This window comes from Bos javanicus, chromosome 22 (assembly GCF_032452875.1).
Source record: "Bos javanicus breed banteng chromosome 22, ARS-OSU_banteng_1.0, whole genome shotgun sequence".
Taxonomy (NCBI): domain Eukaryota; kingdom Metazoa; phylum Chordata; class Mammalia; order Artiodactyla; family Bovidae; genus Bos; species Bos javanicus.
In genome coordinates, this window is record NC_083889.1 from 5,847,209 (window position 1) to 5,863,131 (window position 15,923).

The following is a 15,923-nucleotide window of genomic DNA, read 5'->3' on the forward strand; positions in this document are numbered from 1 at the left end:
GGCTACCCCTGCACCTGCTGAGACCCGTGGAGGAAAGGCTGCTCCCCACTCTTAGCGAAGGCAGGACCCCAGTTGTGCAAGAGCCCCCACCTGGGCACCTGCGAGCCGCACGCTGCAGCAGTGGAGCAGGCCCACGGAGAACCTGGACCCTCCCAACCCCTTCTTGAGCCAGAGCCTTCCTTTTTCTTCCCCCGCTGTGTCTCAGAACCCCAGAAGGCAGTCTCAATGCTTGCTTGTGTTTTCCAAGTGTCCTAAAGATCTTCATGAACATCCATTCATTTAGGGGCAAAAACCCACTTCTAGTTTCAATCTCGTCCCTGAAACTGAGGACTTAATCTCTAATCAGTGCAGTACAAGAGCCATAGAGAAATGTTACTCACTAAAAAGCAAGCACATACGTTTATGTCCATTACATGCTTGCCTTGCAAGGTGGGGGATGGAAAAGGAAAGAAGTGCCAGTGTCCCAGCAGAATTCACCTGTCCCTATCATCCATTAAATTTTCCCATGACCAAACCAGCTACTCAATGTATGTGTTTTCTTCCTTCATCTCTCCTTCTACCTCTCAGCTTCTGCTTACTCACAGTATCTTAATATTTTCTGCTTACTGTTCTTCCATGTCTTCTCAATTCCTACTCCTGTTTCTCTCCTTGTAAGTTTCTGCAGATACTTTCAAGGCCTCTTTGCCTGCCCCTAAGGCCACCTCAGCTGTGGTAGAGTTTCCAGCAGGTTGAGCTGCCCTTTTGACTTCACCAGAGGTCCCATGGGTACTTGCTCAGCTGCAGCAAGTACAGTCCAGAAAAGTAAATGAATTAACTCCCTAGAAGTAATAGCCCTCAACTGGTAGAGTTCTTATTGCTCATTGTATTATTTATTGGGATGGGCCCTCCATGAATGAGTGAGCCAGTGTCTTGCTCACCCATCCTCTAGAGGGACAAATCCGTATGAGTCCACACAGTTTCTAAAAGGGTCCCCAATAGAGGCAAGCTCCAGTTGCCCAGAATAACCACTCACTCACTCCATAGTTTTTTCCTCCTATGCATCCCATTTTCCTATCATAGTCTCTATATTTATAATTCCTGGAATCACCTCTGATGTTAGTTCTCCAGAGAGAAAGAACCAATAGGATGGATAGATAGATGGGTTGATAGGAAATTTATTATAGAATTGGTTCAGTCAGTTATGGAGGCCAAGAAATCCCACAGTTGGCCATCTACAAGCTGGTGAGTTAACAAAGCCAGGGTGTAATTCAATCAGATCACAAAGGCCTGAGAACCAGAGGCCCACAAGTGTAAACCTCAGAGTCCAAAGGCCTGAGAACTAGGAGCTCTGATCTCAAAGGGAAGGAGAAAAGAGACAGGAGAGAGAGAAAATTTGGATTTCCCTGGTGGTCCAGAGGTTAAGAATCCACCTGTGAATGCAGGGGACACAGGTTTGATCCCTGGTCCAGGAAAATCCCGCATGCCACGGAGCAACTAAGACATACACCCCAACTACCGAGCTCCTGTGCTGCAACCACTGAAGCCTGCACTCCTAGACCCGGCATCTCTGTACTGAGTCAACCGAATCACATGCTAATTTGATCAGGGTGTTTGATCCAGAAACACCCTCACAGACATGCCTAGAAATAAGGCTTTACCAGCTATTTGGGCATCTCTTAGGCCAGTCAAGTTGATACATAAAGTTAACCATCACACTTCCCAAATAAACTTCCTACACCCACGTTATCCTCTCAGAATCTTCTCCTGGAAGAACCTACACTTTAAAAAAGGTCCCGGTTCAAATCCCAAGAGAATTGTATTGAGACAGAGCTCTTCACCCATCACTGCCCAGACCAGTTATTACTGGCTGCTCTTGGGTTCGGGTCTTGGGTCTAAACAACCACATGGTATATTGCATGGCTGTAAGAGCTGCCTCCCTTGTATAAGGCCATGAGTGGGACCGTCTTCCTTAGGAGGACTCTGAGCAGGACAGGTACTCTGACCAACCAGTTCAGGACAGAGCCTGAGTATCTGTGTCTATATCTAGGCATTCTGATGGTACACCCCACAGCCCGCCAGCTAGGACATACACACCGTTTCAGATGCCCACGTGCATTATAAGTACAAGTTACTCAAACACCTCCAGAGACTCAGCCACACAGCTTTGTTTCTGCTTCCTCCTGAATTCCTTCTTGCCATAGAACACTTTGTGATGGACTCTGCCAAGAGAGGCCTGAACATCCAAGGACTTGACAGGCAAAAGTGTGTGTGAAAGGAAATAGGGAGTGAGCTGGAGCCAGCTGGGAGAGTCAACAGATGATGGCACAAGTGTGACCCCAAGGAAAGGAGGAGAAGAGGAGCTTTCGTGGAGGCATTCGGGATCCCTGTGCAGCTGGAGGAAGGTTTGGCAAAGCTCTGTGGGTGTCCTTGAGCCATGTTGATAGCAAAGGATTCCCCTGCCTCCTGGACTAGGTCCTCACTACACAAGTCTTTGGTGGGAGCAGCACAGAGGAAGTATGGCCTTGGCACAAACGCAAGCCAGATTTCAAAGTGCAACAGCAATTAAATGCCCCACTCGGCCACTCATGGACTATATAATTGTCCCCCTGTTAGGGATGCTCTCTGCTGGAGGACCACATATCTTACTATCTCTGGGCTGGCCAAATGATTTGCTTTGGCCAATGGAATGTGAACAGAAGTGAAATGTATCACTCCTGTGTGTGTTTTAGTCACTAAGTTTTGTCCAACTCTTTGTGACCCCATGGACTATAGCCCACCAGGCCCTTCTGTCCATGGGATTTTCCAGACAAGAGTACTGGAGTGGGATGCTGTTTCCTTCTCCAGTATCACTTCCAGAGAGCAGCTTTAAGCGCCAGCATAGGGTTCACCATCTCCTTTTTGTCTTCTTTCTCAACAAACCACAGAGTCCCAGATAGAAGCTACTTCATCAACCTGAGTCCTGAGTCAAGGATGACAAGGCACAGAGCCACAGTCGACCATGGTCACGCAGTGCAAACAAGAAAGAAATCTTGGTTGTTGTAAGTCGTTGAGATGCTATGTGCTTAGTTACCACAGCATAACCTACCCACACAGACGAATACACAACTTCAGGCACCTCTACTGGCCCTTTTCTCCATCCATATAAAAAAGCCAGATGATCCTAATGTAGGATTAGAGAAATTATTAGTTTTCTCCATCTGCCTTTCTCCCATTGCCACAGGCAAAAAGTTGGATACTTTAATGTTTGTTAATTTGTATTGTCAGTTTTCTCATCAGCTAGCAATATTAAGAAAAATGCTTATGATTTTATATCCAGAATCTAAATTTTTTAAAGACTTTTTTGATGTGGATCATTTTTAAAGTCTCTACTGAATTTGTTAAAATATTGCTTCTGTTTTATGTTTTGGTTTTTTGGACACAAGGCATGTGAGAGGGCTTCCCAGGTGGTGCTATTGATAAAGACTCCACCTGCCGATTTGGGAGTCACAGGAGACACAGGTTCAATCCCTGGGTCAGGAAGATCCCCTGGAGTAGGAAATGGCAACTCACTCTAGTATTCTTGCCTGGAAAACTCCACGGACAGAGGAGACTGGTGGGTTATAGTCCGTGGAGTCACAGAGAGTCAGACACGGGCGAGCACACACAGATAAAGGCATGTGGATCTCAGCTCCCTGATCAGAGATCGAACCCACACCCCCTGCACTGGCAACCACCAGACCACCAGGGAAGTCCCTGGAGAAAAGAATAGGTATCTTGATTTACAGTCTGAACTTTGGTGATAGAGTTCTCACTTAACAGCACTGCCCTGCTGGATTCCTCTTTGGAAACCTTTTCTTAAAACACATACCCTATGTGGCTCTTTGTTTTCATCGATCGTTCCCCATTATGTACCATAAGCCTCCTTTTTTCCCCTCTTTTGCAAATCCTTTACAGTGGATTCAAGGGAATACAACTACATTTAAGAATTTCTTGTTCTGGCTGAATTTACACAACTTCCAATGAATAGGAAAATAATTCTGACACCCTGACAAAAGATTCATAAATACGAATCCATTTTGGCATCTGTTTCCTCGATTATAAAATAAAAAGAGGGAAAGGGAAGCACCTAGCAGATGCTGGTTTAGAGCAGCTCGTTTGGTCACCGGCTTCCTTGCTGACCGGTGCTAGAGGCCTGGTACTAAGGGCATGTCTGGATTTGAGGTCTAACCTTCTTCACTTACTAGGGGTGCAAGGGGCTTGGGAACCATGTGGGGGATTCCCTTTGATTTAATCATGGATTAAGATCGACTTTGCAAACTTTTGACAAGAAAGAGCACACAGAAATTTCTGGAAGAGATGTTTGTGAGGAGGCTGGTCTTCAGATAAAAATAGAAACAAGGCGGAACGCTGACTAATTAACAAACCTAATTATAGGGATTTCTTACAGACAAATGCTCATGTCAGCTTTTTGCTCGTCAAAATGGTCACTGGTGGTTTCCCAGTCAGAAGAAAATAAAAAATCATGCGTGGGAAGGCTGTGAATTTTTGGCCAAAGAGAAGAGCTGGGGATGTGTCTGGAGATTTCTTGTGCTGGGGTAACAGTCTTACAATTTCAGGTTGGGGTTCACCCACTCTGTCCCCTGAGTCTCCTCAAATCTGGAGACAGACTCCCTGGTTCCTCTGGATACCAAATACATTTGGTTTCTAATAGAATCAGTGAAGTATGTTCCATTTCGGGCTTCCAGCTGTAGTAAGATATTCCAACTGGTGGAAATCAATTCAATTGAAGTACCCTTGAGCACAAATCACATGAGACGAGACTGTAATTGAGGGAAATTATAGTCATAACTTTGCTTTAGAAGCTAAGTCACTTTCTCTCTGCATGATCTCTGAAATGGTACGGATGCTCTCGGCTCTCAGCACTGACGCAGGTGCCAGAACACTCTCTTTTTGCTAAAGAGAGTTCTTAAAATGTCTTTATCTGTCTGGGGTGTGTCATCATTATTAAAAACAAAAGCAGAGAGGAAAATAATACAAGTTGAATCGTGTTCAAGGGGTTCCCAGCCCGACATGTGCTGGCAATACGATTAATGACCGCATTTAGCGGGCTCCTGAAGCATGCCGTCAATCAGCACACACATGCCACAGTGCAGAAGAGCTAAAAAGATGACTTTTCACAAGCAAGCTCTCCAACAGCGTTTCCACAGTCAGTTTCTATAGTTTACAGTCCCATAATTGTGCACATCACACAAGGTTTCTGACATGTCCACACTCGCAGGATCACAGAATGTGGTTCAAGAGGGCACCTCGGTCTCCACGTCATAAATATCTATCCACTCACACCGCCCCCCATTCCCACACACTCAGTATTCCACTCCACAGATGAGAAAAACCGAGGCCCACGGAGGTCAAATGAGTTGCCCAAGGTCACACAGCAAATCAGAGACAACCAGAATGAAAATCCAGGACCAGAACAGTTTCTTCTCTAGAATTCTGTCTCATCATTCATCAACAGCTTCAAGTTGCTGTTTTTATTTTTCCAGAAGGGATTAGGCTATGAATTATAAATAAATCAATAGTACTACACACTGTGTCCCCCAAAGGTAACCGGGTACAGGATGCCTCTGCTTTTAAGATGCAATTAAAATGCAGTACATTCCTGGAAACAGATGTTATGGAGCTAACCATCCTCAGGCAGACCCGGGCAATGCTCCACCCACGCAGGTAGAAACCATCACACAGACCAAAGACTGTAGAATAAATGACCAAGAAGGTGAGATGGAAAGCCTAAGGGTCCATTGCTGCTGCTAAGTCACGTCAGTTGTGTCCGACTCTGTGTGACCCCATAGATGGCAGCCCACCAGGCTCCACCGTCCCTGGGATTCCCCAGGCAAGAACACTGGAGTGGGTTGCCATTTCCTTCTCCAATGCATGAAAGTGAAAAGTGAAAGTGAAGTAGCTCAGTCGTGTCCGACTCTTAGCAGCTTCATGGACTGTAGCCTACCAGGCTCCTCCATCCATGGGATTTCCAAGGCAGGAGTACTAGAGTGGGGTGCCATTGCCTTTTCCGAGGGGTCCATTAGGAAAGAGCAAATAAAGAAGACAAATGTGGCAGGTTGAAAAGTAGACCCTGCCTGTGCATACAAATGGAGCCCATTCATCTCTGAGGACAGCAGACCCTAAATGGCTGGTGCTCCAAGCTCTGCTCCCTGTTATTTGAATTCAGCTCACTGAACCTTCACTGAGACCCCTGCCATGCGCCAGGCTCGAAGGGAGGCATGGGAATATTTACAGCAGTGGACCAAACAGCCCCTGCCCTCAATGAGCTCACAGTCTTATAGCAAAGACAGAGCAGAAAGAGGGTTTTTCAGTAAAGTCTTAGGTCTTAATGCACACTGCCTCTGGGAGCACACAGCCCAGTCATTCAGGTGAGGAATAGAAAGAGAGAGACGTAGGGAACAGATATGTGGACACAGTGGGGGAAGGGGAGGGTGGGATGTATCGGAAGACTGGGATTGACGTATATATGCTACCATGTGGAGAAGGCAATGGCAGCCCACTCCGGTACTCTTGCCTGGAAAGTCCCATGGGCGGAGGAGCCTGGTAGGCTGCCGTCCATGGGGTCTCGAAGAGTCGGACATGACTGAGTGACTTCACTTTCACTTTTCACTTTCACACATTGGAGAAGGAAATGGCAACCCACTCCAGTGTTCTTGCCTAGAGAATCCCAGGGATGGGGGAGCCTGGTGGGCTGCCGTCTATGGGGTCACACAGAGTCGGACACGACTGAAGTGACTTAGCAGAAGCAGCAGCTACCATGTGTGAAAGAGATAACTAGTGGAAAGCTAATGTATAGCATAGGGAGCTAAGCTCGGTGCTCTGTGGTGACCTAGAGAGGTGGGATGAGGGCAGGGTGGAAGACTCAAGACGGAGGGGATACATGTATGCATAGAGCTGATTCATGCTATTGTACAGCAGAAACTAACACAGCATTGTAAAGCAATTATATTTCATTTAAGGGCTTCCTTAGAAGCTAAAGGCAAAGGAGAAAAGGAAAGATATACCCATCTGAATGCAGAGTTCCAAAGAATAGCAAGGAGAGATAAGAAAGCCTTCCTCAGTGGTCAGTGCAAAGAAATAGAGGGAAACAACAGAATGGGAAAGACTAAAGATCTCTTCAAGAAAATCAGAGATACCAAGGGAACATTTTATGCAAAGATGGGCTCGATAAAGGACAGAAATGGTATGGACCAAATAGAAGCAGAAGGTATTAAGATGAGGTGGCAAGAATACACAGAAGAAGTGCACAAAAAAGATCTTCATGACCCAGATAATCACGATGGTGTGATCACTCTCCTAGAACCAGATATCCTGGAGTCCAAAGTCAGGTGGGCCTTAGGAAGCATTACTACGAACAAAGATAGTGGAGGTGATAGAATTCCAGCTGAGCTTTTTCAAATCCTGAAAGAAGATGCTGTGAAAGTGCTGCACTCAATATGCCAGCAAATTTGGAGAACTTGGCAATGGCCACAGGACTGGAAAAGTTCTGTTTTATCCCAATCCTAAAGAAAGGCAAGGCCAAAGAATGTTCAAACTACCGCACAATTGCACTCATCTCACACAATAGCAAAGTAATGCTCAAAATTCTCCAAGCCAGGCTTCAACAGTACGTGAACTGAGAACTTCTGGATGTTCAAGCTGGATATAGAAAAGGCAGATGAGCCAGAGATCAAATTGCCAATATCAGCTGGATCATCAAAAAGCAAGAGAATTCCAGAAAAACATCTACCTTTGCTTTATTAACTACGCCAAAGCATTTGGCTATGTGGATCACAACAAAAGGGAAAATTCTCAAGAGATGGGAATACCAGACCACCTTACCTGCTTCCTGAGAAATCTGTGTGCAGGTCAAGAAGCAACAGTTAGAACTGGACATGGAACAACACACTGGTTCCAAATCGGGAAAGGAATACGTCAATACACAAGGCTGTATATTGTCACTCTGCTTATTTAACTTATATGCAGAGTACATGATGCAAAATGCCAGGCTGGATGAAGCACAAGTGGGAATCAAGATTGTGGGGAGAAATATCAATAACCTCAGATATGCAGATGACACCACCCTTATGGCAGAAAGCAAAGAGGAACCATAGAGCTTCTTGATGAAAGTGAAAGAGGAGAATGAAAAAGCTGGTTTAAAACTCAACATTCAAAAAACTAAGATCATGACATCTGGTCCCATCACTTCATGGGAAATAGATAGGGAAACAGTGGAAACAGTGACAGATTTTATTTTGGGGGGCTCCAAAATCACTGCAGACGGTGACTGCAGCCATGAAATTAAAAGACGCTTACTCCTTGGAAGGAAAGTTATGACCAACCTAGACAGCATATTAAAAAGCAGAGACATTACTTTGTCAACAAAGGTCCATCTAGTCAAGACTATGGTTTTTCCAGCAGTCATGTATGGATGTGAGAGTTGGACTGTGAAGAAAGCTTAGCACCGAAAAATTGGTGCTTTCAAACTATGGTGTTGGAGAAGACTCTTGAGAGTCCCTTGGACTGCAAGGAGATCAAACGAATCGATTCTAAGGGAAATCAGTCCTGAATATTCATTGGAAGGACTGATGTTGAAGCTGAAACTCCAATACTTTGGCCACCTGATGTGAAGAACTGAGTCTCATTGCAAAAGACCCTGATGCTGCGAATGAATGAAGGCAGGAGGAGAAGGAGACGGCAGAGGATGAGATGGTTGGATGGCTTCATCGACTCAACGGACATGAGTTTGAACAAACTCCGGGAAATAGTGGAGGACAGGGAAGCCTGGCATGCTGCAGTCCTTGGGGTCACAGAGAGTCAGACACGACTGAGTGACTGAACAACAGCAACAAAGGCTGGGTTGCAGATGCTGAAACAGAATAACCATCGTGTTACTAACAGTTGTTGGTTGTGAAGTTTTGGAATCTGTTCAGGACATCAGTTCTAAAAGGGGAAGTGAGATTTGAACCAGCACATTGGGAGCAGTGATGGGAAAGAAGAATATGCTCTGAAATCCTGGTCCTGCCACTTACCAGGCCTCTCAGTGGGGATTGTGAGCCCTAACCTACAGGATTGTTGTGTGGCTACAGACACTGACAGTCCATTCAGAATGGTATAAACTAGATTCCACAGCCGAGAAACTCCCAGCCTAACATGAAAGCAATGGAAACGCATTTCCACAGTTCTGGAAGCTGGATATCTGGGACCAGGGTGCCAGCCTGATCTGCTGAGGTGCCTCTTCTGAGTCACAGCCTTCTTGCTGTGTCCACCCCTAAAGGAAGAGGCCAGGGATTACTCTGAGGTCTCTGTCATAAGGTCACTAATCCCGTTCACGAGGGCTTTGCTGCCCAAAGACCCAACTCCAAACCCTCACCTTGGGCATCAGGTTTTCAACACATGACTTGGGGGTGGGGGTGGACACAGACCCTCGGACCATAGCACATGCCTTCAAAAGACATGTAACAGAGTTCAAAAAGCAGTGTGTATGGAGTTTATTCATCTGGGTGGGAAACTGAAGACGAGTGAGACAGGTCACCTTTTCTGAAAAAGACCATAGTCATATTTCAGGTCCCACGTGTTCTTCTAGAACCTTGCCACAGATAGGAATCTATCTTTTTTTCCTTTTTTAGCTTTTTTCCTTTTTTTGCCACACTGTGAAGCATATGGGATCTTAGTTCTCTGACCAGGGATCAAACCTTGTCCCCTGTACTGGACGCACAGAGTCTTAACCATTGGACGGCCAGGAAAGTCCCTGGAACCTGATATTTTAAAAGTATGTTCCTTACATGTTGCAAACCTTCTACACTGTAGTTAAAAGTCAGCCAAAGAACAAATAGAACAAATCATGGGAAAGGCCAGTGATGCTGCTTTCAGGTTTGGGAAGGTGACATACTTTTAAATAAATCCACCAGCTTACAAAGACAAAAATTAAGCTATGGGGCAAGGCTCTCTGTATTAATCTCTGGATTATGAGCAAAAAACGATGACTCCTGGGAAACCCAGAAGCCACCCAGGAAGGCTCTCTGAGAATGAACACAAGTCATCCAGCCCTCCTGCCTCCCGCCACTGCCTAGAAGGCAGGAAGGGTGAGGTCCTGAGGAAGGCGGGGGCCAGCTGTCCTCGCTGGATCAGGTGGGAGGGGGCTGCCAAGCCCAGGGAGCCCCCTGGCAGCTGGCAAGGCCACCCTGGGTGACGCTCAGGCACATAAGGATCAGCCGGGGCTGCTGCTGCAGTTCACAGCCAAGGGTGACTTCCTCCCCACACAATGCAGAGGAATAAACAGTGTGAGTGAGCCTGCTTGGCCTCGGCCAAATTCTTGCCTGCCAACTTCAGAGCCAACCCACTGAGAAGTGTCCCGGCTCTGCTCCCGGCTGAGCTGCTTGAATAATACCCCACAGGTCTTAAGCCAGAGAAGCCCAGCGCATACATATTATCTCTCTCTTTCTCTGCCCCACCATCACACCCCTCCCTCTCCTGCTTTTGTTCTTGGCTGTCTCTGTCGGTATTAACCCAAATTTCTCTGAAAGAGTAGGTTTTTCTCAGAGATTCTCTCACTGACACGTGAGCAGTGAGGTCTGAGGCATGCATTAAAATTCTGTAAAATGCACTGACCACCTAGGATGGTCCAGACCCTGAGCTGGGCCCAAGGGCCACATAGATACGGACTTGGAGGGTATCCCCATCTAGTGAAGACAAAGATGCGACAAGAACCAGTGCTGCCCTTGGGATCTCGGGTGTGCTAGGTTTATCATGCTTGCTTTTGTAACTCAAGGTCATGCTTCTGGCTCTCATTCTGCCCCAGTGTCAGAAAAAGGATTGACCTGGGTTTGTTCTGCTCTGCGCTTCCTAGAGCTGGGTCTCTGCCAGAAGTTAACACAGTCAGAGGGCTTCCCAGGTGGTGCTAGAAATAAAGAATCTGCCTGCCAATGACAGAGGTGATGCGGGTTCAATCCCTAGGTCGGGAAGATCCCCTGGAGGAGGGCATGGCAACCCCCTCCAGTATTCTTGCCTGGAGAATCCCCATGGACAAAGGAGCCTGGCAGGCTACAGTCCATGGGGTCACAAAGAATTGGACACGACTGAAGCGACTGAGTATGCACACACAGTCAAAGAGGGAAAACAGAGGCCTCTGGTCACCATCCAATCCCCGTGGCTGCACGGCATCCCTCTGCTCGTCTGGGCAGCCTTTAATTTATGGTGGGGCAGGGGTGATAGCGGGGGCAAGAGGCCATTTCTGAAGGATAACCCAACAGTGGCTGGAAGACAGAGTAGGGGAGGGCAGACAAAGACTGCAGTAGAAGATGAGCTCATAGGGGTTTTATGAGTCCAGGGAAGCCTGATATGTTTGGTCAGTTGGGGGGTGACTGCAGGAGAAGGGCGATGGAAGGGAATGGAGAGGAGTTTGGGCGGGGGGCATTGATGGCATTTGGGGCTGAAGAGGTGTGAGGTCCAGGAGAGGGTGGTGTTGAGGACAGCCCTAGGTTTTGGGCGATCCTGTGGCTGCACGTGGAGCTGAAGCGAAGCCAAGTGAAGTGAAGTTGCTCAGTCGTGTCCAACTCTTTGCAACCCCATGGACTGTAGCCTACCAGGCTCCCCAATCCATGGAATTCTCTAGGCAAGAATACTGGAGTGGGTTGCCATTTCCTTCTCCCGGGGATCTTCCTGATCCAGAGATCAAACCTGGGTCTCCTGCATTGCAGGCAGATGCTGAGGAGCTGATGCGGGTGGCAAATGTGTTCTACTCTCGGCCTGTTGACTGGGAACTGCTGGGGGTGGGGGGTGACTGCGGCGGCTGCCCAAAAAAGGGCTGAGGGGGCAGAACAGACACAGACATCCTCAGAACCCGGGGGGGTGTCCTCCCATGGACAAGGACAGGCCACCCAGGCAGAATGTGGAGCCTGAGAAGCAAGAGAGCAGAGGACAGAGGCCCGCCAAGGAGAAACATATGAGAGGCGGACAGAGATGGTACATCAATGAAGGGGTAGGAGTCAGGCGAGTGCAGAGGCTGGTGGAGGCATCAAAGGGGTAGAGTCGTCAGAGGATGCGCCTCATAGGACCAGCTGCTGCTGTGGGGTCTGTGGGGTGAAAACAGGGAAAGATAAGCCCTTAGACTAGAGGCTAACCCCTGGCACGCTGGGGTAGGCCACCATTACGTTGTAGGGAACTGGTGACAAGCAGCTAATATGTGTTTCTATGTTCATGACATTTACTAATTGAAAGGTGTTAATAAGCAGAAGGGGAAAGGAGAAGCCAGTGAGTGCATGTCACCCTCAGAAGCTAGTTGCCCCTACATGGGGTGTGTAATCTGAACATGACACTCATTACCACGCCTGCTGGGCACCAGGAACGGCAGGAGAAGGCTCCCTGACAGCACATGGGTCCCCACTAGCCCATACGCCTGAACACCAGGCTTACTTAAGAAGAGTGTGCATCCCTTGGTCTGTGGGTAAAGACGGGTATGCCCAGGCAGGACCACACTTTGGAATAATATCCACTTCTTGTGATCTCAAGAGGTGCTCACTCCCCCAACCCTAAAACATTCTCTGCTATGGGATTTTTAAATTCCCCTGGTGGGCCAGTTCTTTATAAAGTTACTGAAGACCCTGGTGTATAGCAGGTACAGATAATCAGGATGAGTAACTTAAAAATAATAAAATAAATAATAAAGGAGCATGAGCTCTAAAAATTGTAAATCACTATATTGTACACATGTAACTTATCACCTATCAGTTCAGTTCAGTTCAGTCCAGTCACTCAGTCGTGTCCGACTCTTTGCGACCCCATGAATCACAGCACGCCAGGCCTCCCTGTCCATCACCAACTCCCGGAGTTCACCCAAACTCATGTCCATGGAGTCGGTGATGCCATCCAGCCATCTCATCCTCTGTCGTCCCCTTCTCCTCCTGCCCCCAGTCCCTCCCAGAATCAGGGTCTTTTCCAATGAGTCAACTCTTCACATGAGGTGGCCAAAGTACCGGAGTCTCAGCCTCAGCACCAGTCCTTCCAATGAACACCCAGGACTGGTCTCACTTAGGATGGACTGGTTGGATCTCCTTGCAGTCCAAGGGACTCTCAAGAGTCTTCAACACCACAGTTCAAAAGCATCAATTCTTCGGCGCTCAGCTTTACTTCAACTTAAAACAAAAGAATAAAATCTTGACTTCCTGAAGACAGTGTGGAGAAAAGTGAATCCTCCTACACTGTTGGTAGGAATGCACATTGAGCCAGTCACTATAGAGAACAGTATGGAGGTTCCTTAAAAAGATAAAAGTAAAACTAAAATATGATCAGCAATCCTGCTCCTGGGCATATACCCTGAGAAAATCATAATTCAAAAAAGACACATGTACCCCAGTGTTCTTTGCAACATTATTTACAATAGCTAGAACATGGAAGCAACCTAAATGTCCATCAGCAGATGAATGGATAAAGAAGGTGTGGTATACATATATAACGGAATATTACTCGGCCATGAAAAGGAAAGTAACTGGGTCATTTGCAGATACGTGGACAGACCTGGAGGCTTTCATACAGAGTGAAGTAAGTCAGAAAGAGAAAAACAAATATCATATATTAACACATGTATGTGGAATCTAGAAAAAATTCACAGATGTTCTTATTTGCAAAGTAGAAACAGAGATACAGACATAGAGAACAAAGGCATGGACACCAAGGGGGAAAGGAAGAGAGGGATGAATTGGGAGATTGAGATGAACATGTACACTCTACCATGTATAAAATAGATAACTAATGAGAACCTATTATATATAGCACAGGGAGCTTTACTCAATGCTCTGTGGTGACCTAAATGGGAAGGAAATCCAAAAAAAGAGGGGATATAGTTATACATATAGCTGATTCATTTTGCTGTACAGCAGAAACTAACATAACATTGTAAAACAACTGTACTCCAATAAAAACTAATTTAAAAAATCCCAACTTCCTACCACGGCTTATAAGCCCCTGCATTTCTAGCCACCCTTCCCTCTTAGGCTCCTTACCCTCTATGAGCTAGTCACTCTAGCCATCTTCAATTCCCCAAACATCCCGGCTCTCTCTCATCTCCAGCCCTTTGCATATTTTCCTCCTTTTCTAGAATGTTCTCACAGGATTCACCTCAATTACTCCCTCCCCAGAAGCTGAGGAGTGAGAAGAAATGTCAGGAAAGGAATAGAAAGCAGCTAGTTTGGAGAAACAGAGAGAGTAGAGCCTGGTTTCTCTGAGCTCAGAGTGAACACACATTGAAAGAGTCTGTCTACAAGGCTCGGCAGAGACCTCAGAGTCTAGTTGATGGGCTGCTGGGGGCACACACGTGACTTCCCCAGATGACTCTGTCCTCCGCTGAACATCTAGAACAACATGCCATTTGTAAGATGGCAGAAAAATAAAGAAGTTGCTCAACCCTTTGACCTTGGAAACAACAAGGATAATGAAAGACCCAATGCAAACTCCACTTCTGACAGAATCACTCTATATGAGGAAGAGTTACTAAATGCAGAGAAAATTTAACAGACCTCTGGGAGATGCTGAAAGCACGGAGTGGTGAAGCCTGAGGGACAAAGTGAACAGTCATTTCCTTGGATCAGGGATTGGGTATGTGAGCTGCCTGGGAAGCTGCCTGGATTCTGCACAGGAATGCAAGTAACAGTGCCAAGACCCTAAAGTGGAAATCATATGGATAACATTCTTTGATTACGATGAGATTACACTAGAGATGAGTGACTTTAAAAAGGCTTTGAAAATACTACATGACAGAATCTATGGGCAACAGCTAAAGAATTCCCAAAGAAATTTCATTAATCTTTTTTAAAGATTTTTTTGATGCAGACTATTTTTAAAGTCTTTATTGATTATGTTACAATATTGTTTCTGTTTTATGTTTTGGTATTTTGGCCACAAGGCATGTAGGAACTTAGCTCCCTGACCAGGGATCAAACCCACACCCCTTGCCTTGGCAGGTGAAGTCTTAACCATTGGACTGCCAAGGAAGTCCCCAAAATTCATAACCTTAAGCACTTAAATTATAAATAAGAATGGATGAGAAAAATAAATTACACACATATTCTCAAGGAGCTAAAAAATAGCAAAAACTAAAACTAAATAAAGCAGAAGGAAATCATCAATAAATAAAAACAGAATTCAACTAATTATATAATAGAAAAATATAAAAAGTACACAGAGAGACATACAAATGAGGGAAAGAGAAAGACAGACAGTTGTTGCGGGGGGGAGGAAAAAACCTCCAAATTGAAAACCACAAGCTAAGTTAAAAGATAAGGGTATGAAGCATAAAAAAAGAAAATGGAAAAATATGCAGATATATAGTATAAACTAAAAAAATCATAAGAAACTATTTTTATCGATTCTATTCAGATATTTTTAAAACCTGACTATGAAATAATTTGAAAACCTCAATGGAGGACTGTCCAATGAAACATGTTACTAAAATTGAACCCCAAAGCAATAGATAGTTTAAACAGACCAATTACTGTTGGTTGGAGAGGAACTAGAAAAAATAGCTACCCATCACAAAAACACCAAGTCCAGATGGCTTCACGAGGAAAACCTACCAAAACTTTAAGGGACAGAAAAGCCAATGCTATTTAAATTGTTGCAGAATCTAGAAAAGGAAATGAGGATTCTAAATTCTTTTTATGAAATCACCACAACATCAGTACCTAAATCCAACACAGATAAAACATACAACCACAGGCTGACTGATCTCGCTTATGACTATTGACAAAAACAGCTAACATAAAATATTACCGAAGAGAATCCAGCAATCGGCTAGAGAACGAGCATAAGAGTAGTTGCTGGAGTTCACACCAAGAGGAAAAAGTCAGCTCTATGCTGTAAAAACATATAAATACAATCAATCAGTTACATTAATCAGTCCACTTGAAAAATTAAAAGGTATCCACATAGAT